This window comes from Pelodiscus sinensis, chromosome 6, assembly GCF_049634645.1.
Source record: "Pelodiscus sinensis isolate JC-2024 chromosome 6, ASM4963464v1, whole genome shotgun sequence".
NCBI lineage: Eukaryota > Metazoa > Chordata > Testudines > Trionychidae > Pelodiscus > Pelodiscus sinensis.
Window position 1 is genome coordinate 61959889 of NC_134716.1, and position 26872 is coordinate 61986760.

The following is a 26872-nucleotide window of genomic DNA, read 5'->3' on the forward strand; positions in this document are numbered from 1 at the left end:
AGAGAAATCTTGTTCAAGAGAGGCTGCAGGCATAGTGTGCAGTATTTGCCTCCAACCGGGCCATAAGAGAACACCTTTAGGGATGAAAGAATGCTTTCACTTAATCTTTTCTCCAGAGACTGCCCACAATTGGCACCATCATTATTTTGTGAGATGGACTCAGTTTACATTATGTGTAGGAGCACGGGTCAATGAAGAGCATCCATAAACTGCATTCAATCCCTATTGATTTGGGCTGAATCCAGGCCATGGAACTAAAGATGGAAGTCTTCATATCTTATTACTCATCTCCAGATTTTATTTTAGGCTACAGTTCAATTGGAACAGTTTAGTTAAGAGAGAGTCAGAGGCAGTGAGAACAGAAAGGGAGAAAATGACTTTTTTAAATGTATTTTGCTTTGGAATATGAATTCAACACAGCCACAAAGTTACAAGACTGTTTTGTTCTAATTACACTGCATGGCAATCGTGTGCCTGGCTGGGGCCAACTGAAGTGTTTGACATCGCAAAATGGACGATTACTGTCTGAATTGCATTATCCTTGTTTGGTCACCTGCTTCCTCTTCAGACTACTTACTTTTGAGAGCAGTACAATTCCCTTAACAAGCACTTCCACTGAGCTGACTGAAAAATCCTTCCTTCAGTAATACAGAAAGTACCATATAAAGGTAATTTTTTTCCAAGCCACAAAATGAAACAATAGAAAATCCAGAGTCTCAGGAAAGGCGGATCATTTATAGAATGGAAATCTATCACTTTAGTTTTCAAAACTGAGTGAAAGATATTCAGTAATGTTTGCCACAATGTATTTCCCTCCCATTTTTCAGCTTCCCAAAATTACAAAAACCCAAAAAGCTTCCTCTAGTGATGGTGGTGCAACAAAACCTAAAATGAAACAATCTGCTCAAAAACTGGTAGCTGTAAATATTCTGGCAGAAGATAGAGGAGAGAGATGGATCTCTCTTTGATGGCGCTCAAGGCCCACTTTTAACCTGAGCCACTTAAAACTATTTATTTTGTGACAATTCTTATTTCTTTTAAAACTGAGAATCCATTGTTTCCCTGATTTAAAAGGAATATGTTATACCACAATTAGAAATGTTCCGGTCAGGGTGTGATGTAGTGGGGGTGCTGTACACTCTTGTGGCCCTGAATCCACTCTGGTTTTGCATTCACTGGTTGCTTTGTTGGGCTGTGTGTGACCTCTACTGGCCTATGCTGGTCTGCAGAGACTCTGTGTGTGTCTGTGTTCAGGGCTCAGCAGGGGATGATCCCTGAGGGAAGGCACGTAGGCATGGACCAGCCACCTGACACCTGGGCTAGGTGAAGGAATCTGAACAAAGCAAGAGGTGTGGCTGCCTGGGGACTAAGGGCCAAGTTGCTGGGAGCTGGGGAAGCCTTACTGGAGGGAAGCATGAAGAAAGCAGACTAAGTCCAGGACAGAGAGCTTCAGGGGCCTACGAACACCTTTCCCCCAAGAGGACTAGGCTGTCTGCCCTGGCTCCTACGTCAACGTCGAGCCTATGCTGTGCCGTATCTCTGAGAAGCAAATAAACCTTCTATTCTACGGCCTGACAGTCACATCGGCTGCAAAGGGGGGTGCAGGGTCAGAGGCTCCCCAACGCGCCGCCACACAGGGGCTCGGGGAGAAGCAGAGATGAAAGTCTCATGCTATTTCCTAGTATAGACCAATATGCCTGAGGCCTCATATTTCAACTGTGATCACCCTTTGACTGATTATAACACCCATTTGGAGTTATGCATGGCTTGGGTCATCTGACAATCAAGCTCATTGCTGGTGCAATCATTAATTCTCTATTAGGGAGAAAGGTTGCGATGATTGCATCCTTACTTGAGAACCCAACACTGGAAGTTAGGTATCAACAAGTACTACTACTTCCATTTTTGGTTAGGGTTGCCTCATGGTTTAACCAAAAATACTGAACCAATACCCCTCCACCCCCCAAAAAAAACACCAGGGAAAAAATTCTTTTGGGGGGAGGGGAAGGGGACCAAAGTTGTTGAGAAAAAAAAAAGGACCCCAAGAGTTAAGCTAATTAAACAAACAAACAAACAAACAAACAAACAAACAGCATGGCCCCTTTAAGTGAGTACAGAATCAGAATAGGGATAGGAAGAGGAGAGGTTAAGCACTAAGACCCAGGGAAGGCATTGCTTCCCCTTGCTCAGGTCTTTAGGCTTTTTGCCGGTGGCCATCTTGTTTTCTTGATCGAGCCGGAATGGCGCTTCCCTGCAGAACCAGATAAGCAGGAGACCCAGGGGAGAGGGGGCTGGGCCCAGTTGCTGAGTGTGTCGTAGGGTTGCCAGGTGTCCAGTATTTTCGCCTCCTGCCTGGCAGGGAAAACCCCCCAGAAAATATCAGACATTTTAGGTTTCCGGTATTTTCTGAATTTTTTTTACTGGACGGGAGGTGAAAATACCGGACACCTGGCAACCCTATTTTTGGTTAAGAACATAAAGACAGCTGAAGTGAGACAAGATGCCTCAAGATCTCCATGATCCTTGTCAATTTGGTTAAAGACCTGTGTACAGAACCTAGGCTACACTGGTGATAGAGATGTAGCTGTGTTAGTCTGGGGTAGCTGAAGCAAAATGCAGGACAATGTAGCACTTTAAAGACTAACAAGATGGTTTATTAGATGATGAGCTTTCGTGGGCCAGACCCACTTCCTCAGATCAAAAAAAAAAAATTTTTTTTGATCTGAGGAAGTGGGTCTGGCCCACGAAAGCTCATCATCTAATAAACCATCTTGTTAGTCTTTAAAGTGCTACATTGTCCTGCATTTTGCGTAGGCTACACTGGTTGCATTAAAGCCAATCCTCCCACAAACAACTGATGATCTGATGCCCCTACTGATCCTGAGAGAGATCTTGATTTTTGACAGTGTTGATCATGAGGTATTGTCATCTCACCTGCCAGAGACCAGCAGTGGATGGTGCTAATTTTAGATGGCACCACTGTTTCCTGGCTAAACACTTCCAGAAAGTGATATGAGGAGGTTGCTCTTCTTCTCTGTGGGCTATTAGGTAATGTTCTGCAAGTATCCATCTAGTCTACCCTCCTGTCCAATGTGTACACAGAGCTATTAGCAGGGTCAGTGAGAGGACACAGGCTGCAGTGTTTTAGTATGACAACTCTCCACTATGTTCTAGTGCTCCTGACCCAGTCATTGCTGTTGCACATTTTGCCTAGGGACTCAGAAAGGCTGAGGCACAGCTGAGAGCCAGGAGGCTGAAGCTCCATGTGGATAAGGCTGAGGTTATGGTGATAGGATGAGTAAAACAACTGACTAATAAAGAGACTGGTGTCTTCCCCTTCGACTAAGGGTATGTTCCTGCTCTTTGTTATTCAAGTTTGCAACGCAAGGGTTGTACAGAACCTCCAATTGCTGCTGGATGATCATATAATAGCAGTTTCCAGGAATGTTTTTTACCATCTGTACTAAGTCAGGAGATTGTGACTGTAGTTGTGGCTTTTTGAGACACAGATGCAAAACTTGCTGCTGTGATCCATGCCTTTGTCACCTCAAAAAATGGGATTACTACAATGCACTCAAACTAAGTACAGCTACCCACCTAATTAGCAGTGCATCTCTATGGCAGTATATGTTGTGGGTTCTTCATGATCTGTACTGGCTACCTCTCTTGGTGTCCTGATTGAATTTAAGGTGCTGGTTTTGATCTATAAAGCCTAAAATAACTTTGAAACTCTCTACTTAAGAGGCTGTTTCTCTCCTTGCACCAATCAGTGGAAGCAGCACATATGGAGACAGAGGGGATTCGGGCCTGGAGACTGAATAGATCCAGATGGGGGCATACAGGAATTATGAGGAAATTTTGTAAGGGTCATAAGGGAGGGAAGAAACAAACATTTGTATAATTTCCATGTTTTATTTCTGGCATTGGCTGGAAATGCAAGAACCAAAATGCCGCGAGAAAGGGTATTCTACAGGTTTTGGCTCAGCTGAAACCTGAATTTACTGAAAGAGTTAAGGGAAACCTAAATTTTTCAAGATGTTTGCCTTGGTGACTTGTTCAAACAGCTTCAGATAAGCTGCAAAGAAGCAATGCACCTGAACTTGAGAATATTATGTTTGTCCATCACTAATGTAAATTGGGAGTTTCAAAAAGAAAAGCCAAAAGCAAGGTTTCTAAATCCTATCTCAATTTCAGAAGAGCTGAACACTCAGCTAGTCCCACTAATTTGAAAGTGGCAAGGATTCAAGTGCTTTGCACTTTTAAAAAACAGGCAAGAGGTCACAGTGTCAAATGAACAGCACCACCCTATAAAGAAATATGGATCACAATGGGTTTCAGATTTGAACTCAAATAGGAGATAACTACATTAAGTAACTTTGCCCCATTAACCTCAACTGTAAACAGACCTGGTAGGGGTCTGTCTACAGCCAAGCAGTTAAAAACTACATTGTTGATTTTTTTAGTACAGTCAAGTGCATGAAGGCTGTTGTAATGTGAGGTCATGAATAGAGTATTGACAGAATGAAAGCTTACAGAAAAGACTCAATGTGCCAAAGGGCTGATCCTTCATAAACTATTGATTAGCAAGCACTGAAAAAACCTAAACCAACAAACAGCAATTACCCACTTAGCCACGCTGTGTATATACTTAAATCTTAAATTCCAGTAATGAATGACTGGGAGGAAATATCATCAAGCAGCACCACACATTTCTCTATTAAGCTACAGAACAAATAGTTTTCCTTTACAGTTTTCTAGTGGAAATGGAAATGAGTAAGCTATTTTGTCCAGATATTGCGTGGTAAAAGATAAATGGAGAAAATTTGTATTAAAAAAAATTCTCTAGCTACTGACCATTTTCTATTCCAACAACCCATACTTATCAATGAATGCTATTTTTAAAGTCTGCTAGCTATTAATTCAATATCTATCAATTTTTCTTTTCATGCCAACTTCCTAGTTAAAAAAAAAAAAAAAAAAAGAGGAACTGATTACCCATGTAGAAAGGTGGGAGGACATAACTGAAGCGATGCAGAGTTTTAGTTATGATGATTTCTGTACATCTGAATTTACTGGAATTAACATAGTGCAAAGGGACACAAAAAGGGCAGTATGACCAGGGCCTGGATGGACTGCACTGAGAATGCTACCCCCATGGCAGACTGCAAGGGATGATGGAGACAGTCCCCAAAACTGGTGGTTTATTCTATAATTAGATTCACCAAACCAGTAATAAAACAGCTTCTCTAATACCGGACTGATAAACAAAGCGCTACCTACAATCCCCTTTAAGCCATCTAGACAGACAAGCTAATACAGTGAAATTGAAAAACCTGATTCACCATATGTGAGGTTCACCAACCTCAAAGGACTGGACACAGATCCCCAAGTCTATACAAATTTCATCTCTTTCCCCAATAATTACACAAATGCCAATCCTTTACTAACTAAAATATTAAAAGTTAAATAAGAAAAGGAAAAGAAAGAAGAAAGTTGCAGCGATTAAGAGATTAATACACATACAGATATGAGAAAAGTCAGGCTGCTGACTTGTAAAAGTCTTTCTGGAATCAATTTAAAAGGTTATAGTCCAATAGGAAGTACAGATAAAGACTAACAGTCTATCCATGCATTTTCCACATTATTCCAAATAATTATTTTTTAGATCTCCATCTTATGACTTATATTTTCCCTGTTCAAAGTTTAAACAGAGTAAATATATCAGGATCAGGGCTTCTTTTTATTGTCCTCTAACAAGTTGATAAGACTCTAAATGAATTCTTTGCTTTGGTCTTCACACCTGAGAGTTAGAGAGATTCCCAAACCTGAGCCATTCTTTTTAAGTGACAAATCTGAGGAATTATCCCAGACTGAGGTTGGTGTCAAAGGAGATTTTGAAAGAAATCTATAAACTTAACAGTAACAAATCACTGGGACCAGATGGTATTCACTAAAGAACTCTGAAAGAATTCAAATGTGAAATTGCAGAATTACACATTGTGATTTGTAACCTTTAACTCTGCTCTGTACCTAGTGATTGGAAGATAGCTAATGCAACACCACAGAGAATGGGTAGATGATATAGTAGATTGGTGCGGAGCTAGTCTACAGAAACTAAGCCACTCCACACTGGACAGGGAAAGATGGAAGGAAATAGTGAGGGAAACATCGGACACCAACGGGCGTTGAGCTCAAGGTTGCTGATGATGAAAAAGTCTAACGTCAGTACCAGGGAAATTAGCTGAAATTATAGTTAAGAACAGAATCAGACACATAGATGAACATAGTTTGTTGGCGAAAAGTCAACATGGATTCTGTAAAGGGAAATAATGCCTTACTAGAGTTCCTTCAGGGAGTCAACAAGCATGTGGACAAGGAAGATCCAGTGGCTATAGTGTACTTAGATTTCCAGATAGCCTTTGACAGGTCCTTCACCAAAGGCTCTTAAGTAAAGTTAGTTGTCATGGGATAAGAAGGAAGTCTCTCATGGACTGATAACTGATTAAAAGACAAGAAACAAAGGGTAGGAATAAATGGTCAATTTCAGAATGGAGAGGTAATGAGTGGTATCCCCCAAAGGTACAAACTGGGACCAATCCTCTTCAACCTATTTATAAATGATCTGGAGAAAGGGGTAAAACAATGAAGTGGCAAAATTTGCAGATGATACTCAACTGGCTCAAGATAGTTAAAAACAAAGCAGATTGTAAAGAGCTTCAAAAGGATCTCACAAACTAGGTGAGTGGGCAACAAAATGGCAAAAGAATTTTAATGTTGATAAATGAAAAGTCATGAACATTGGAAAAAATAATCCCAACTATACATACAAAATGATGGGGACTAATTTAGCTATAACCACTCAAGAAAGATATTTTAAGAGCCACTGTGGCTAGTTCTCTAGAAACATCCACCAAATGTGCAGCAGTGGTCAAAAAAAGAAAATAGAATGTTAGGAATCCTTTTAAAAGGGATAGAGAATACGACAGAAATATCTTATTGCATCTATATAAATCCATAGTACACCCACATCTTGAATACAGCAAACAGATGTGGTCGCCTCATCTCGAAAAAGATATACTGGCACTGGAAAAGGTTCAGAGAAGGGCAACAAAAGTGATTAGGAGTTTGGAACGGATCTCATATGAAGAGAGATTAAAAAGACTGGGACTTTTCAGCTTAGAAAAAGAGGTGACTAAGGGGAATATGATACAGGTATGGGGAAAGTAAATAAGAAAAGTTTAAGAACAAGAGGTCACCAAATTAAACAAATAGGTAGCAAGTTTAAAACAAACAAAGGGAAGTTTTTCTTCACACAGGGCACAGTTAACCTGTGGAACTCCTTGCCAGAGGATGTTGTGAAGAGCAGGAGTTTAACAGGGTTCAATAAAGAACTAGATAAATTCATGGAGGTTAGATCCATCAATACTTTTTAGCCAGGATGGGTAGGAATGATATCCCTAGTCTCTGTCTGACAGGGGAAATTGATGACAGTTGATGATTACCTGTTTCTGTTCACTCCTTCTGGGACATCTGGCATTGGCCACTGTCAGAAGGCAGAATACAGGACTAGATGGTCCTTTGGTCTGACCCAGCAAAGCCATTATTATATTCTTACATTGAAACAGCAAGGACCTTCCCTGAGAAAGAACGGAAGCACAGATTGTTGCTTTGAAGCTAATCAGTGCATACAATTAAACTAGACACATTCATTCACATAAGGTAATCAGTTATTCAAACTATCAAGACAGTTCACAGGTGGTTTTACTACGTGGAATTACAAGGAGAGGACAGGACAATAATATTATTGGGCCACAAGCCCCATCTAAATAATAATATCTCCTTTTGATCTCTGAGTCAACAGACTACGGTAATGACAACCGGATGGATAAGATCGTAATGAAACATTAAAAGGCAAAAACAAGTGTTAGCATCCACAAGCTACTGAAACCACTGTTAGATTTCTAAGAGAATGCAGGTAAACTCTTAGCACCTCCCCTTGATTTCTATTACTACATATAAATGGGTTAATGACTGTGGGCCTACTACATCTCTCTGAAATTCACATACAAATAGTTTGCCTTCATTACATTTCAGTGCCTTCTGCTAAGTTATAATGGCTCATATCCAGGTTGGCTAGTATGTCAGTGTGACAGGCAGATTCTCTGCCTCTACTGGGGTACACTAAGGACGATCTTGGGGGAGAAGCTCACTGCTCCTCAGCCATTGATACTAACAAATTAAAGATGTAGGGACCTTGTACCTGTGAAGAACTAGGTGTAGTAAAACCTCAACTCCATGATATCTCTGTATCTCAGGCCCACAGGACCAGTGACATACTCCTTCTCTTCTCTTGTGCAGGGGTGGGGGAACTGCTGACCGAAGAGGCAGCCAATGCACCACTGTCTGCTCTCCCAGGGCTGAGAGCTCTCCCACACAGGAGTTCTTCACTGGCTTTCTCCGGCATAAACTGCACAAAATGGCTGCAGCATTACTAGTGAATCTGCCCCTAACAATTCTAAAATCTTTCTTCTGTAAGAAGATTGACATCTACTGAACAAATGAAGATGTGGCATTTTATATAGATTTCACTGAGAAGCTTCTTCAGGAAAGCCAGATCCACCCCAACTCCCATGGTGTGGTGTGGTGTGGTGCGGTGCGCGCATGCACGCACACGCACACTCACCACACACACACCCTATTTTATAGCAAAATTAGAAATGCTTCTGGGAGATTCTAAAATTATTAGACAGAACTGGCCAGAAACCAGAGATGGAAAACTTGTAAGATCCCACCCATAAAATCCCCTCACAACAGGGAATTCTTCCAAACACTACAGATCACCAACTTAATGAAAGTGGAAACTTAAAAGTTTCTACTGTATGGCAAAGAAATGTACTTATTTTGAAAAATCTTTAAATCTAGTACTGCATATGCATTATCTAAACAAAGACAATGTTAGATAACCTTTGCACTAGTCAGATCTTAATGATACAGCTCTGCACAGTACCAGGGAGTCAACTAAGATTTCAATTTGAATTCTAGATAAGAATGAGACTGCAAAAATAAAGACAGAGTCTTTAAAACTGAATCTGCTATCACCAGAGATAGACAAGGGGGGCAGGGCAAGACATAAATAAAAGTGGCTAAGAGAAAGCAAACAAACAAACTAAAGAGACTCACTTCAAACACTCATATCAAAACAAACTAGAAACACTGCAACAGGAAGACTGATGTATTTCTGGCAAGACAGACCATGGTTTGATGATCGGAGTACACAGAGGATGCTCCTTAGGGACCACAGGGAGAATGTTTTTGTAGAACTGTTGTGCCCCTTTGCTATGGTCTTGTGGTCATAATTCAGAGCTTGTCTCAAGCAGAACTATTCTACAGACTGCTTACACTGGCACTACATTTGGTCCTCTCTTTTAGAGACATGTGGTTCTAAGGCCTAAAGAACTGCAGAGCTTTTTTCCTTTGCTCATAGTCCCTTGCCTAGGACACAGAAGATGGAGTATGCTGTCTTTGTAGGCTGAATGACAAATACAGTATCATTGTCATGCAAGTCAGAAAGCCAGTAACTTGCAGAGTAGACTAGATTTCAGCAAACAGCAGCAGACAGTATTCCACCAACTTCTCCTTCCCAATTTGGAATGTATATAGAAACACAGGTTGAACCTCTGTGGTCCTGGACTCTGGTCCAGCAACATCTGTGGTTCTCCCAAACCAAGGATGTTGCCAGGTTAGACAGCTCAAGCGGCAGAGGTTGCTAGTGGCTGGGATCATAGCCAGCTGGCAGGCCAGTGGGGCAGCATGGCCCACAGCTGGCAGGGCAGCAAAGTATAACAGAGCAGAATTTTTACTTAACATTTAAAAAAAAACTGGTCAATGAAAAGTTTCTGTATATTCCACAACAACCCATGACAAAATATATCTTTATGCTTTGTACGAAGTGTCATTGCTGTAAAACAGACATTAGCCTTTTCCATCTTTTCTTGGATACATAAAGATTTAGTCTGATAGTAGCCTTGTGTGAAAACAATATTGTAATATGCCATAGGAATCTCAGTCTTTCTGGCACAATCTGTGACCAAAGCGTTATGGTTCTCAATATACTTTCAGAGATTCTCTGGCTCTGTCACAGAACTGCAGAATGCCTAAGAGTACAGAACTTTTAGACTAGAATATGAACAAGAGCTTTCAAAGTTAACTACAACTGATATCTTATATATCTGAGTATTTCTGACCATTTGAAAAAAGTATTTAGTTCCCAGGCTCAATAAAAAATACAAGTAATTTGTTTCCAAAATGAGCCTCTAGAAAAGAAGACTACACCACCATCTGAATATTAAACATTCAATAGCACTTCTTCTACGGAAGGGTTCTAAAAGTCCATTGATTTTAATCAAGCATCATGAAGTCCGTTTCATTTCAACACAAAACAAAATAATGCAGTATAGAACTCTTTAGTGTTGGCAGGGTGCCTGTGCTCTTAATCTTGATTATCTTAAGATGATTTTGTTCCTAAGTTAATAAAAATGTTGTTTCAAAGTGCTTTCAGACAATTCCCCATGGGGGTTAATTATTAAAAACAAAACAACAACAAAGCATGAATTCTTCATTACATTCATTACCTCAGTTTGTTGCAAGTAATTTATCCAACAACTTTAACCCTTGGTTCTGTTGGCAAGTCAGCCCTGGTTTCTTCTAACTTATTTGTTATTCATTAGTCTCCACAAAGTAGCTGATGTGAACAAATTTCAGTTTATGGGTTGTTCATGAACAATTTACTCTGACAGTTCATCGGGGGATCAATCACATGCATCACAAGTCAGTCACACGGATGTTCTCTCTGTCTGGATAACTTAACTAGAACACAAAGTAACCAATCACACACATATTTGTGGCACAAAGTCAAAAGGGCTACCTCAGATTGCTACAGGTCCATTGACAATCAGTTTGGGGTTAACAAAAAGTTGACAGTAGGCAAAGTGGTGGTAGAGATGACCAAAGCAATCAGGCTTTGGTTTACCCCCAAGTGAAAGGCATTAAAGATATTTCACAATTGCTGGTTTTGAGATAACAGGGCTTCCTAAGTAGCAATGCTACTTACAGGACTCATGTGCCTCTAGTTTGCCCTCTTCAAAGAGCACACAGCTATGTAAATTGCACAGGATGCCACTGGTGGTCCACAGAGGCAGATTTATGAACATCAGATTCAGCTGTACAAGAAAATTTCACAATGGGATTCTATTCTGATCAATAACATTGACACAAAATTATGTTTTTGTCCCCACTGTTATTCTAGAGCAGGGGTCTCCAAACTACGGCCCGCGGGCCGGATGCGGCCTGCGAGGCCCTCTCATCCGGCCTGTGGAGACCTTTTTGTCTGGCCCCGCCTTCCGCGTGCCGGTGTGACGAGGCGACCCCCGCCCGTCCCTGGGGCGCCGCCGAACGGGCCCTTCTTGCCGCGGGGGGGGCCCTGTCAGGGGTGTGCGGCGTGTACTCACGCCGCGCCGGGGCAGGAGAAGCGGGCCGCTCCGCTGACAAGCAGCCGCGCGGCGGCAAACGGCGCAGGGGGCGGGGGTTAGCACGGGCGGCGTTCCCCCGCCCAGACTGACAGGGCAGCCGGCCAATCAGGGGGCAGGATGGGCGGTGGTGGTAACGCCCGCCCGGCGACGTGCGGGGGAACGTGAACCCCGGCAGGAACTTTAAAAAGGTGACCCCTTCCGCCCGGGGGGGGGGGGAAAGGAGTGAGCGGTGGCAAGCAGGAGGGGAGGACAGCGTGCAGAGGAAGGGGAGAGCAGGGGGAAAAGCCCCCCCCTTCTCAGGAGTCCAGACCCGACGGCCACCCAGACGGCAGGACCAGCCCCGGCGGGAGGGGTGGGCGTCTGGATATACGACCGTCAGCCTGACGGACGAATCAAAGGTGACCGCCCCACGGTGGGGGGAGGTAGAGGGTCACACGAGGAGGGAAAGGAAGCAGCCCAGGGCAGAACTCGTTAGAGTTGGCGGGCTGACGAGTTACGGCAGGAGCCCCGTCAGCCGGACCGGAGCCAGCTGGTTCCGTGTCCTTAGGGCCCTGGGCTGGGGCCCGTGAGTGAGGGTGGGCCCGGGCCCCCCTTTCCCTCCCCTTCAGCACTGGAGGGAGTGCATGGTCAGAGTACCGGCCGCGCTGCGACAGAGGGCGCAATAGGCAACTGAAATTCCCCGTCGTGAAAGCGGCCCCCGAACTGCTGTTTGATAGTTAATGCGGCCCTCGGGCTGAAAAGTTTGGAGACCCCTGTTCTAGAGGATGCCACATACCCTCTCTTTGCCTTTGCTTATGAAACCATACCTTAATTTCAGAGGCCTTGGCAAAAGAAGGTTTAATTACTCTCTCAGCAGGTGTAGAATGGTTGCCAAATGTGCTTTGGCACAATAAAAATCTCATTGGATGCTTCTATAGACCTATTTGGATGCCAGTGTTACTATGGCTTGCTGTGCTCTTCAGGACCTTTGTGAAGCCAAAAGTGAGCCATTTCCTTCTGAATGGATTTATGATAGCAAAGGGATGCTGGATCAGTAGCCACCTCCGTGAGAAAGAGCAACTGTCACATGCGGGAGTTATAGCATCCAGGAAACAGAAGAGATGCTTTGTGTGCTCACATTAGGGACTCAGAGGTACTACTCCCCGTCTTCTACTCGAGCATGCATGAATTGCTGGGGGCAAGGAAGAGGAGAGGAGAGGAAATGAAATGGATATTTTGGGCAAGGAGCAGTACCTGGAAGGAGTGGTCTTGCTTGCAATGCAATACAAGTCAGAATTACATGATGAAAGTATAATTTGTTTGGGACGGCACATCACAATAGCTATACAGATGGAATTTACTGAAGGATCAGTGCTCTTGCAGGTATTCTAGACAGGACTTGCTGAAACAGTTCTCTTGGTTGGGCTCTTCCACAAACTGCTTACCCTGTTCTCTGCCTGGGTAGCAGACCTCAGCTTTCCTCCTGCCTGTCAGCATGCTGTTACTCCAGGCATTTGTATTTCTTCTTCCTCTCAAGAGCACTGATTATAAACTTCACCACAGAAGGGCCTCCTTTAGGAGCGGTCCCTGAGAATGTTAGGCCAGGGATGGATGGAGCTCCTAAACAACAGCACCCAGTCTAAGCAGAGGATCTTGAAACAAGACAAGAAACAGAGGGTTATCGTTTAAAATGTAACCTTTCTAAAGTGCAGCTACACACATCATAAAGACGCAGCTACACACGTCAGTCCTTGCATTGTCTCTTGACACAGCCATGTAAAATCATAGTTACTGAAGTGCAGAGGCAATAGGAAGTTTAAAATTTAAATCTTTACTCTTTTTCGTAGAAAATTCATAACTAATTGTCATATGTAGGAGAGGTGAGTGTATACAGAGCCCAGGCTGCAAAAGGCTTTTTCTGTCATATCAAGCCTTCCATATTTTGGAAGACATAACTGTTCTTGTGGTGACTTACTGGCAGAGAGAGATGTTATTCCAAGCTGCTGGAGGGAAACCTGCAGCATATGCAGCAGAAGTATTCAAACAAATATTAACTGGCCAGCGTATCTGTGAATAGAGTGAAGTCAGTGCTTAATCTGTGCCAGGACTAGGCACTTCATAGCCCCAGCACTTCTGGGCTTGCCACATCAGTTTGATCATTTAAAAACGCTCTATTTTGGCTCTGAAATGTGTGTTTCTGAAAATTCTCAACTCAGTTGTATCTATCAAGGCTGTAAAGAGGTGGAACAACCAGCCCAGGTCACAAAGCAGTAGAGCGGGGGCAGAGAAATTGAGTGGATGAAAAAAACAAAATGATAAGAGGGAAGAGCCCTGCAGTGGGACTGGGATCCCATGAGTCTCGTTACCATGTTATGCCACCCCTGCTTCAGCACTGCTGCTGTCAGAAGCACTGCCTTCAGAACTAGGTAATCAGGGAGCAGCCTGACATGGAGGGAATCAGTTAGATACATGGTTTTCCCCCATTACTACCAAAACACAGAAATCTGAATTCACCCCAGCATAGCTTTCCGCTGATGGAAATTAACTAGATTTGGAAATTCGGGATGCTGTTTTACATACATACATACATACATACACACACACACACACTTCAGTGTTTAGTGGCAGCTGCATTAACTCTGCAGAAGTGACAGGAGAGTGACAAATTTCTAATTACTAGCAGAAAAACAAGAATCACCGTAGCAAATCTTAGTAACTTAACAGGTTAAAAAAAAACACCTTTCAAATTTTCACACCCAGCTGTAAATTTCAAGAAGCCCATTTTGAACTACTCATCGGAGGGTGTACATGGGGTAGGAAGTCAACAGTCAGGGGTGGAGAGAAAGCCTAGACACTGTGATGCAATCAGCCACAAGAGATCAAAATGCTGATCACCTAAGCTTACCATCTGTACATTGCTTCTTAAAGCAGAAATCCCTTCCATCACTGTAATAAATGCTGAATTTGAATCAGGCACTTACCAGGCTTTGGGGAGGCTTCTCCCCCTTACGGTTCTTAGCAGCCAGCAGTACCTCAGGGGCAAACAGCTCTTCCAAAAATCTGCTCTTGATCCTGATCCAAAGCCAGCTCTGGGACTGGTTTAATTCAAAAAGTCACTTTGTGATCCAGGAGCCTGCTGCTGACTCCAATGCTGCATTCCGGGGACCAGCAGGGCATCGTGAAACAGAGGCTGGCTTTGTGCTAAGGATGTTAAGGACTAATCAATTCCCTGCTCCCCTCAGCACCTCTATCAAATAGAGGCAGCAAAGGGGGAAGGGGAAAAGGGGGTACTTCAAAGCAGCAGCACAGAACCCGTACCAGGACTCCGTGTGGCACTGCCACTTTGAAACGCCACCTCGGCATTTCAAAGCAGCAGCGCATAGAGCTAACCCCGGGCTCCATGCAGTGCTGCCCCTTTGAAGCACCGTGGCGGCATTTGAAAGGGGCAGCACCACAGCTGAGACCAGGATTAGCTGTGTAGCACCTCCCCTTTGAAATGCTGCCAGAGCATTTGCATTGAGCCCGTCGTCAGTTGGGAACTTCCCAACTGATCCCGGGTTCCATGGAAATGCCGCACGGAGCCTAGGATCAGTTGGGGCGTCCCCAGCTGACCCCGGGATCTATGTGGCATTTCAAAGCGGCAGCAACAGCATGGAGCCCAGGGTCAGCGGGACTTCCTACTGGCCCCAGGCTGCACACGAAGTTCCGCATTCCTCCTTTGAAATGTACAAGAGCCCCAGTGTAGGCTCTTGTACATTTCAAAGGAGGAATGCAGAAGTGTCTATCGACTAGTCAATGGAAATTCCATCAACTATTCGACTAGTAAATTACTCGATGTTTAACATCCTTACTTTGTGCTGGGCACCATGCCCAGACCTGGTTAAAGTCATCATAAAATGGGCATGTTGTTGGTGAGGTGCCCAACTGGTGGGTCTTATCCCTGGTTTTCCTGTATTCACCCATTAGCTTCTTAATTCTCTTACTGCACTGGTTACCTGCCTGGAAAAGCTGCAGAGCTGCCAGTTTTTTTAGCTAGCTGCTGGTATGTGTGGTCATTCCTGGTGCTTTTGCTGAAATCCAGTTTTACTGACCTCACATCAGATTCAACAAAATCTGGTTGTGCTTGCGTGGCCAAGAAGCAACTCAGTCTGCAAAAGACTTAAGCAGATAAGTTTCCATTTCAAACCATGGAAGCTCTCTAATACTTTGCTTGCAGATCAGTGATCAGAAGACAGGGGGCTAAAGCTGCTGAGCTGCTGCTATTTGCTAACGGGGGAGGAGGGTATCTTTCCCTTGCCACATAGTGTGTTGCAGACTGTTGGCACAGAGAGGACTAAAGAAACCCTTGGGACTACTTCCTCCAGCTAATTCTGGAACCAAGTCAAGCTGATGCCAAATCTACACTGCAAAGCAATAGGGCTTGGATCCCAGACTCCAGATTGACCAAAACTCAGACCCTCCAGCCCTGCAGGGTCCTGGGCAGAGTTGTTGATTCGAGTCTGACTTAAGTCACCTAGGTGACTCAACTTGAGACTTGACTCGGGTTCATTGTTTGTGACTTGAGACTCAACTTGAGAGTTGCTAATTTTGTTAAATCGAGTTGGTGAAAAAATTGTCCAAAAATGCCGATATTGATGGCTTGTACAAAAGTGACTTGACATTTTTTAAATTAAGACTTGAGACTAGACTTGGACTTGACAATGACGACCTGAAGACAACACTGGTCCTGGGATCCTGGGTTCAAGCAACTGCTATGTAGGGACACAAGGAAAGTGGGGAGGGTCTTGCCATGAGCCCCAGTTTACACTGATGTGTAGACATACCCTGAGCTTTGGTCCTGACAATACTAAACATTAGGTCTTCAATTTGGGTTTTTTGCACAGACTTGCTCATTCTAATAGGACGTGCAACTTTAGTTTTAACAGTTTCCCTATTAGCAGAAACTCAGAGCTGTGTCCTATAAACTATTAATATTATTTCTGGTATTTTTGTTGGTGAAGGAAATTACACAGTAAATTTAATGGTTAAAATGAAATTTTGCATGCCTGTAGATGTTGGTATAAATTAGAAAATCTGAACATCCTGGAGTTTCCAGATTTGGCTCTGTAACAGGGCATGTTCACTCTTAAATGCCTAGCACTATCTCCTTCAAAACTTTTACAGAGATCAGACTAAGAAAGGAGCTCTGATCCATCCCCCAAGTTCAAATTCATGTATATCACTATTTTCAAAAGCCAGGCCTATTTACTCTTGAGAATTTTAGGAATGAAGATATAGCACTCAAAATGTATAGCTTTCCTTGGTTAAACATCCAGCAAACCAAGCATCATTACACTTAGTTATGGAAGTGAGGATTTTCCTAAAGATAAAAGGTCTAAGAAAGAAAATGCATTCTTCTTAGAATACTCAGTGCACTTCAACAGAGAAAATTTAAAATATTAAAAGTATCAAAATTATGTATGTGTATGTATCTGGTTTTGCTCGGTTGAGCACTGCAATAGTACCTCAGTGGGTCACAATTGAGATTACCAAAATCAGGACAGACTGCTGAGAAATAGGGTAAACACCCCACCAAAAGTGGTGATTACTCTCCCATAAGATGCATCAAGCCAGCACAAAAGAAAAATTCTGTTTTCCCACAGTGGCTAACAAGAAGTCAGAGAAACAGTTTCCTTCAGCATCCCAGTCCTTCCATCACCACCAAAATCACTGCACTTAATAATGAGTGGTTCTTTAAAACCAGTTTAAAAACAAAAGATTATTCTGATCCCAAAGGACCAGCCACACTCCCAGGTCAATAAACAACTCAGGTCTTACCCAATAATTACACTGTTGTCAATTCTTTAGTATCTAAACATCTAAAGATTTATTTTATAAAAAGAAAGAAAGGCTGTGTCAGCTTTTTGAAACTACAGGTGCATCAACATTGCTGTATTGCTAAAAGTCGGGCCGTGTAGCTAGCTGCTGTTTGCTCTTTTACCAACAAAATACTTCCATCATAATAAAAGCTTTGTTGTTCAAATGCCAGTGTAGACATAGCCAAAGAAAGGTGAGTGTTAACATTGGTTAAAAGAATCAAACACAGACAGTAATTGCAACATTCTTGGTTCAGGCTTGTAGCAGGGATGGAATAAACCTCTGTCAAATCTCTGGTTGTTTCCAAATCATTGAAAAGGAAAGAGGCAAAATCAAGATGTTTCCAGGGCTTTTTTTTTTTTTTTTTTTTAATAGTTTCTTCCATGTGGAGGGAAACCCATTGTTCTCACTGTGGCAAACTACAGTAACAAGATGGTATTTGGAGTCACGTGGGCAAGTCGCATGTCCATTCTTATTTTTGCTTAGTCACTCATAGTAAAGGCCATTACTTATACTTCAGATCAGCGGCGGATATAGGGCAGGGCGAGCAGGGCAGCTGCCCTGGGCCCCACGCTTCAATAGGATGCGAACGCTACTTCTGGTTGGCTGCTGCCGAGGCACATGCGCAAAACGCTACTTTTGGTCGGCTGCTGCCAAGACGCATGTGCAAAATTGTGCTGCCCTGGGCCCCACAGCGCTGCCTTGGGCCCCGCAAAATTATCATCCATCCCTGCTTCAGATGGAACATTCACAGGAAATTCCATTCAGTGTAAATAGGGTCTTCCATTGTGAATTAAGTGTTCTTTTGATGGGCCATTTAGCTTGAATAGACTCTTCAAGATGTGCTGGCTAAATACCTTCTGTGTGTTACTACAACAGCCAACATTTTCTAAATACAAACACAGAGCCAATAGTTATAAATTAAAATACAAGAATGGTACTTGTGTATGAATAGCATCATATTCAGCAAATCATACCCTTAGCAAAGACACCTTACTTGATACTCCAGTCATCTGAAGAAGTGGGCTGTGCCCACAAATGCTAATGATACCATCTACATATTTTGTTAGGGGATGTCTACACTACCACCCTAGTTCAAACTAGGGTGGTTAATGTAGGCAACCGAAGTTGCAAATGAAGCCCGGGATTTAAATATCCCGGGCTTCATTTGCATCTTGCCGGGCGCCGCCATTTTTAAAGCCCCGGTAGTTCGGACTCCGTGCCCGCGGCTACATGTGGCACAGAGTAGGTAGTTCGAATTAGGCTTTCTAATTCGAACTACCGGTACATCTCGTCTTTTTTCGAATTAGAAAGCCTAATTCGAACTACCTACTCTGTGCCTGCGGCTACACGCAGCATGGAGTCCGAACTACTGTGGCTTTAAAAATGGCGGCGCCCGGGCTTCATTTGCAACTTCGGTTGCCTACATTAGGGTGGTAGTGTAGACATACCCTAAGTCTTTAAAATGCTACCAGATTATTTGGGTTTTTTTAAACAAAAGACAGGACTATGCAGCACTTTAAAGACTAACAAGATGGTTTATTAGGTGACGAGCTTTCGTGGGCCAGACCCACTTCCTAACTTGTCTACCCCTATGAAGCTTGACAACCTTTGTACAAGGTGACAATTATATAATAGTGGAAGCCACGATGATATACATGGCCATGTTTAATTTAATCAGATAGTGTCAAAGACAGTAAGAGGGTTATTTTCATACAAGTTTTGTTTAAAGCTTCAAATAACCTAATATATCAACAGTCTAATTTGGAAGATTCACAAGAGCCATGGCAAAGTTGTATGTAGAGTGCACACAGCTGGTTAGTTCAAATTTCAGTGTGGACAGACGTCCCTTAGAAAAGGATTTTAAAATGTACAGAATTGCACAACAATGTGTGTGTGTGAGAGAGAGAGAGAGAGAGAGAGAGAGAGAGAGTATTCCAAAAATTGGATGAAAACAGTCATTGATACACAAAGGCTAACTGGACATGAATTTGAGAACTCATTTGTCACAGGCTTGGTCTCCTAAGCTCTTTGGTTGTAGCAGTTCCACACACTAATTGAGTCTCCAGTTTTCAATGTCTGAACAGTCAACAGCAAGAGTCCAATAAAGGAGACTCAGCCCTCCAGCCAAGTTCCACTTCAGTCTACCTCTTCCAGAGTTATCAGAGGTCCAGAAAAGGAGGGTGGGGGCAGGAGGAAGACACTCTTGCAAATCTCTCTTCTTTCAAGAGGCTGTAGCAGAGTATCATCCAGTTCAACGCAGTGGCAAGTCACTAATAAGAGTTCCAAAGTAATAATTTGGACCCTAATCTCTCAGGGGCACCACACAAGCAGCAGTTGTGCAAGCAGTTCCTGTCCTCTGCTATACTCTCCTCTAGGAGAGAAGGACTGAAAGTGGTCTTTACCCTTTCCAGTGCTATTGCTAACTCAGTTGAGCTTCACCTCTTCAGGCCTTTCTTCCAGGCCTGACAAGCCTTACAGCAGGGGTGGGCAAGATATGGCTCACTTAGGAGCCAAACAGGACCCGTGGCTCGAGCTCAGCCTCCACTTCCCCCTTCCGCAATGGGGAGCCCGTGAGGGTGTTACAGCCTCATACCCCTTACAAGACGAGCCAGCGCCGGCTTCCTGCAGGAAGGTGGAAACCCAGAGGCTCCACACGAGATCTGGCTTATGGGCAAGTACGCAAGCAATGCAGGCATTTTCCCCTCCAAGCTACCTTCCTCCATTCTCCAAGGAGGTGGGACACAAGAGCCATAAAACCTCCTCCAGCCTGGTGATTACCAGAGATAGCACGTCCAACTGCAGAAACGTGAAAGGAAAAGCCAGAGCGGAGGCCAGGCCAGGAGACCAAGAAGGGCGTGTGGTGTAGAGAACCCTTCCCACTCTCCTGAGAGAGCTGTGCGCCCATGGTAGGATGGTATGCTGGGGCCAAAGCTGCTGGCCAGACCCCTACCCCAATGCACAGCAGTGGCCATGGGCACTCTCAGGGAGGGCTGGTCAGTTCCCGGAGGGCATCACAGTCCAGTCTCTCACCTGCTCGGGTGTGCGGGAGGGGACAGCCCGGGCAGGTGAGGGGGGCCAGCAGGGCAGAAGATGTTGGGCCAGTCGATCGTGGACCGCATCACAGCTGCCCAGCTGTGCCACCAGCTCAGCCATCTCCAAAGCCAGATATGGGGGTGAATAAAGACTATGTTGAAACCTTTTATTTATTTAAAAATTAAGCCTGGCCAACAAGCCCCAATTGGGCCCAGCCTCCATCTGGCCACAGCATCGTAACACTCCTGCACACACACCACCACTGCACCCCTGAGCCCATCATACACCTGAACCCCCTGCCCTGAGCTCTTTATACCTCTACATCCACAAACTTCTACACTTCCACATCTCTAGTCCCCTGCCGTTACACTCCTGCACCGCCCACACTCCCCAAACCTGTGCCCTGAGCAGCATTTCCTCTAACGTTTTCCATCCATGAGTTGTGTCTTGTGCACCAATATTGAAGTCATGTGCACTTGTTCAGATGTGTGCCACCATGGCACCCAAGTTATAAACCTTTCCCTTTTCCCCTCTGCTGCCATGACTCCCACCCTCCCCTTTCCCCATCTGCTCCCCTGGTGCCCACTGATGCCTCCCCACCCCCACACCCTTCTCTGCTGTCCTGGCTCTTGCCCTTCTGGGACTTGCCCCCCCCCAAATCCTCTCTGACCCCTGCACCTGCTCTTCCCTTCCCCTTGTCCACCCCTCCTCTAGGTCCCCTCCTCATGCCCTTTCCAACACCTCCTTCTACCCACCTGCCCTGCCTCTTTTCTCTGACCTCTGCTGCCTGCCCTTCTACTACACCTCCACAATCCCCCTGGCACCTGCACCCTCCCTTACCCTCCCCCCGCACCTTCCTGATGCCTCACCCTTCCCTCAGCCCTCTCAACACCTGCCCCCTTGTCCTCTTCCTCCCTGGTGCCCACCCCCACCCCACCCTCTGCTCTGTTCTCTTCATGCCCCTCTGTGCCCTCACACATGACTTGCTCCAACTCCTGCCTTCCACATGCCCACCCCTCCTTTCAATCCCTCTTCTCCTGGCACCCACTTCTCCCCTCTCCTCTTCTTTCCTCCTGGCCCATTGCCCCTCACCTCTCTGACCTCCACTGACACCTTCCCATTTCCCCTCATCCCCACTGCTCCTGCCCTTTTTCCCCTCGGTCTACTCTTGGCCCCCTGACATTTCTCTCTCCTCCACCCTGCCCCTTAGTGCCTTCCCCTTTCTTCTCCTGCCCTGGCCCCTTCCTCTCCTCACCCCCACCTTCCCCTTAGTTATTCCATTGCCCCTTCCCTTACCTTCTGCCATCCCGACACCTGCAACCAACCAATGGTGGGCAGCTGCCCTGTGTGCTGAGGCTGAAGGCAGGGCCACGGTGCTATTTTTAGTTCTGCAGCCCCGGCCAGGAGCAGCTACAATGTGTCCCGGCTCCAGTCCTGGCACATGGAGGCCCCAGCAGCCACCACGCGGCCGCAACCCCAGCTGCTCCCAGGGGCTAGGCCACACAGCAGGCGGCTACCCCATGTGCTGGGACTGGAGCTGGGCCACGGTGCTATTTTTAGTACTGCAGCCGAGGCTCCAGCTCCAGCAGCCACCACGCAGGCTGCATGGTGGCTGCCCAGCTGCTCCTGACGTGGGCAGTCACTCAGTAGGTGGCCCTGCCCCTGGAGCAGCTGGGGCCACAGCTACACAGGTCTGCTGAGGGAATGGGTGGGAATGAAAATTCTTAGTGCGCGCCCATGCAGGTGCACACATTACAGGGAACCCATCATATACCCAAACCCCCTGCCCTGAACCCCCATACACCCCAACACAAACTGCTGCACCCCCACATCTCCAGCCCCTGCCGTAAGATTGACAGAAGACAGACTGAATATGTGCATGAAGCTGGATTTGACCAATTATTATGGAAACTTCAATTAAATGTGCGCAAAGATGCTGCAGCAGAAGTCCCATTAAAGCCTGTGACAACGTTTTATTTATGCTATTATTAATCATTACCTCAATTATCAATAATACTAAGTTTCATATTTTCCGTCATGCAAATGGGCATTCTTATACGGCTTTGTTGACCACTTGTTTGATACAGTTGGCTCTTTGGTTTGAAAAAGTTGTCAATTCCTGCCTTACAGGCATAGTTGGGCAAGTCTGCTTGAGCCCATACTACGTGGCACCTTATAGACTGACTAAGATTTATTGGAGCATAAGCTTTTGTGGGCAAAGACCCGCTTCATCAGATGCCCACGAAAGCTTATGCTCCAATAAATCTGTTAATCTATAAGGTGCCACAGGACTTCTCGTTGTTTTTGCAGATTCAGACTAACACGGTTACCCCTCTGATACTTGAACCCATAGTAGTTCATTAATCCTCGCCTGGATCAATGTGGGGTTTGTACATTCTATTTCATATCAACAAGAGGTCTATTTTAGTTACATAGTGCAGGGAGAGATGATTGTGGCCAGAGGAACCCAATCAGAAAGTCAGATTGGTTACAAGTGAACAAAGTAGAGTATTTCCATTTCACAAGAGAGCCTAAACCAAACTATACATTACTGAAGATTATTTTCTTTGTGTTTTATCTTCTGAAGGGACAAGATTTTGGAAGCCAGAGGGCTGGATTTCTAATCTAGCAAATTGCACTTACATATGTTAGTATACCTGCTTTCACCCACAGAAAAAAGCCAGTTAGATATCCAACTATTAATATTTATACTCACCTGTGTTTCCTCTATTTTTTATCCACATGCAGAATAAATTTTGTCATGTGCACCAAAGCACATGTGGATCTGCACAACCAACAGAAACACAAACTGCCCGCTGTGGGCACTCTGCTAATCAACTGAGTGGCATTTGAATATCTCCTGGGTGGGCACCCGAGTACTCAGCTTACAGGGAACACGGATGCCCACAACTCAGAGCAAGCACAAATTGCATTTGCAAAAAAACAAAAATAAAACAGAGACGGAACTGAGGTCTGGAGGAAAAACCATCTTTCAGTCCCTCCTGACAGTTGCTTTGCAGTATGTTCACCTACAGAACACATCATTATAGCAGAAAATTCAAAAAGGGCCTGTTTCCGCATATGCTAAGAACAAAGAAAGAAATAACCTAGATGGGGTATGCATCACCTTCTGCATTGGCAGGAGGAGAGTAGTGCATGAAAAGATCAGAGAGGTATGACCCAGCCCATAAGCTTCATATGCCATAATTTACACATCTGTAAAATAGTGATAACGGTGTTTTGAGACCAAATTATAAAATATAAAAAGCATAGAAAGATATATAAACGCAAAGAGGAGACAAAACATTTTTAAATAAATGATTATTAAGATCTTTGGAATCAGGCTTCAATCCAATGGCTTTGGAAAGAATTCAATAGTATGTTCGTCTCCAAGCTTCCCTTGAAGTTAATAAAATTCCATACATTGCACAGCTGCCTAACTTGGCTCTTCATCAGTACTGGGGAAAGTCTAAACAACCAAAAGATCTGCAGTTTGAATTATATGGAAGTGAACTGTCTATAGGCCTATTTAGGACCAGCTCCAATCATTTCCCACTTTTGCATGGAGTCAAAGCAAATTATGTTTTTTCAACTGCATTTCAATATAATCAGTCCAGCTGGCTGAAAAATACTGAAAGTTTCTAAGAAACACTGTCCAGAATCTCTATGTAAAAAAATAAACAAAAACCATTTCAACTAGAGTGGGGGGAAGGGAAGTCACCCCCAAAGAATATGGAATTTTTCATTAAGAGTTTCGCTTAATTTTCAAAAGTAAAAATAAATGTTGACCGTCTCTAATAGCCAGTGAACTATTTCTCCCCTCTCTTTTTACTCAATGTGTTTTGATAGCAGAAAGGCCTCTCTCTGGTTTCATATGCAAACCCTAAATCAGAGCCCTGTGGTTTTGGCAAATATCAACCCCCTTCAGGCTTTTGTGCCAAGCAATCGTGTTTTATTAGTTATTCATCAGGCAGCTTGGCACTCTGTTCTGCATAGCCTTATATTAAACGTGTTATGCATTTCAAGTCCTGCAATCCATTCCATGGCCAATTTAGCACCATACTTATCTTCTGATGACTAATAAGTCTTTCGAATAGACATCTGATTTTTTTGTTCAAGAATGTCAAATTCCTCCCTTAAAATTCCTATTTAACCTAAACATTCCAAAAAACTAATATTCATGAATTGAGACTACACATGCATATATATGAGGGAAGAGAGAGAAAGGATGCATGTACAACTCACCTGTGCTAAAATACCCTATTTTATTTAATTTTATTTATCTAATTTTATTTTATTATCCTACTCTCCCTCACTGCCCACTGAAGTCTCATCATAGCTTCCTTTTCAAGTTGTAAGTGGTTCGAGGCAGAGACTGTCATTTCCGATATATAGGTGCCATTGCAATGTAAAAACATTGAATAATAAAGTATTCTGCTCACAAAAAAGCTAGACAGTGAAATTATCGAGTTAAGGACAGAATGTTTTACAGAATGCCTATTGATTGTCAATGGCAATTGCTCATGTGGATTACAGGTGGTACATAGTCTAAAGTAAACTGTCAAACAAAATACTAGAAGAGTTGCTCAGAGAACTCCCTTATTTGCATTTAAATTCTTATAAAAATTCTGATTATACAGCTGTGCCATACCATTTCTCTCCATTATCACTTGCAGAGGAAGTTCAAAGGGGACATTTACATTGTTGCAATGCACTGATTGATCCCTCAGCAGTTACAATTCTTTCATTCTTCAGAAAACCAGAAAGTGAGCTAAAGTGCAAAAAAAAAAAAAAAAAAAAAAAAAACAACACACACACCCTTAAGACTTCAGAAATCTAGTTTCAGAAAGATGGCTTTTTATTCTACACCAATAAATAAATAATAGACTTCTACATAATGAATAGATGTATGGCAATAATCATAAGATACTTGCTGATATCTACTTGAGCAAACAAATACATTTTCATAAATTTAACCCTAAAATCATTCAGTAAACATACCTTCCCATTTTAAAAGTAATGATATACAGTACATACATACACATTCTGATAATCAAATGTATTTTAACTGGGACCCACAGCATTTGATAAATGTTGTTTTAAGTCCAAAACATACAAGTTTACATATACTAATGCCATCAGGTTCTTATTCTTTTATTGTGCATACAGTTCTTAAGATAGGAGAATACATTTTATACCTTTTCCTGATTACAAAAAGCTTTATTTCATATTAAAAAGGGAAATTATATTAGGTATGGGCTTTGTAGAGCTCAGAAACTCCATTCCAATAATTAAAAAACAAGAATACCCACAAACCACACGTTCTCTGTGCTGTCCAGGACATGTCAGGATAAAACTGTTATCCTATCCTTCCATGAGGTAACCTAGGTAAGTTTTACCTTATCTGCCTTGTCCTGGAACATTCCTCTAGCTGGTGGGCCAGCTTGGACAGAAGTCCATATTGTAATGTGCTATGTCCGTGGTCCCCAACACGGTGCCCGCAGGCGCCATGGCGCCCGCGGGGGCATTTCCATGCGCCCGCCAGGTGCTCGGGGCTGGCCTGGCACCGGGCGCATGGCGGGGGGAGCGCCGGCCCCGGGCGCGTGGCGCCGGGCGGGGGGGGGGGGCCCCCAGGCGCGCGGCTATGGGGGGGGCCGCCCCCGGGGCGCAAGTGTCCTCGCCCCCTGGCGCCCGGTGGGTGAACGGCCACGCCCCCTGGCGCCCGACAACCTCGAAAGGTTGGGGACCACTGTGCTATGTAGTAAACCATCCTACAGACTTACTACAGGCAATTTGGGCCTCATTTGAAAGCCAACTCTCACTTCCTCGTACAGAAGGACCCAGAAACATTCTATGGGTAGTGACTCTCCCTCTTGAACTATAGAAAGGAGACAATTTCCCAGGCTTAAAAGCGGTGTTGATGGGCTCTGGAAAGAGCTTCATCTAGCTCTCCTCCATCAAAGGAACAGTCACCTGAAAGGGCCTTTGGTGGCAATGAAGGAGAAATAAGAGAAGGCAAGATAGAGAGAGCCCAAAAGACAACATTCCCCCCATTCACCCCTCAAAAAGTTCCCATGTTCTGTATGCCATGTGCTTCTCTATAATCAGAGGATTTCACAGAGCCGTGAGGTCTGATTCCAGACAATAAAAAAAAAGAAAGATTTTGGAACAGAGCTGTTAGTTTTTAAGCAATAACAATTAAGGGAAAAGGCATTTCCTGGGGATTAATGACTGGCTGGGGAAATTGATGGCACAAGGCAAAGCTGAGGACCATTAACCTTCGGCTAGTCATTAATTCCCCTGGACATGCTATTTGCCAAGCTTGTCATTTCTATTTTTTCTATCTAACATCTGGCACATCAGGAACCGGAGACAGGACCACTAATGGAAGGAAGAGAGGAGTAAAGTCTGTTACCTTACTCCACTTGAGTATTCCTTACTCTGTAAAATCAGTGGGGCTTCTTAAAAGGTGA

At 44.0% G+C, this 26872-nt stretch overlaps 1 protein-coding gene across 4 annotated transcripts in view; it reads right to left on the reverse strand.

Annotated features, from left to right (window-relative positions):
* Positions 1-26872, reverse strand: part of CAMK4 (calcium/calmodulin dependent protein kinase IV) — a 276795-nt gene that overhangs the window by 234207 nt on the left and 15716 nt on the right. For 2 of the 4 annotated variants that reach the window (XM_025190385.2, XM_075932026.1), the window contains one exon: positions 25051-25170. The exons of the other annotated variants lie outside the window; for them this stretch is intronic. The gene's annotated coding sequence lies outside the window, so the exon portion shown is untranslated. The remainder of the gene's footprint in view (positions 1-25050; positions 25171-26872) is intronic. 4 annotated transcript variants of the gene reach the window in all.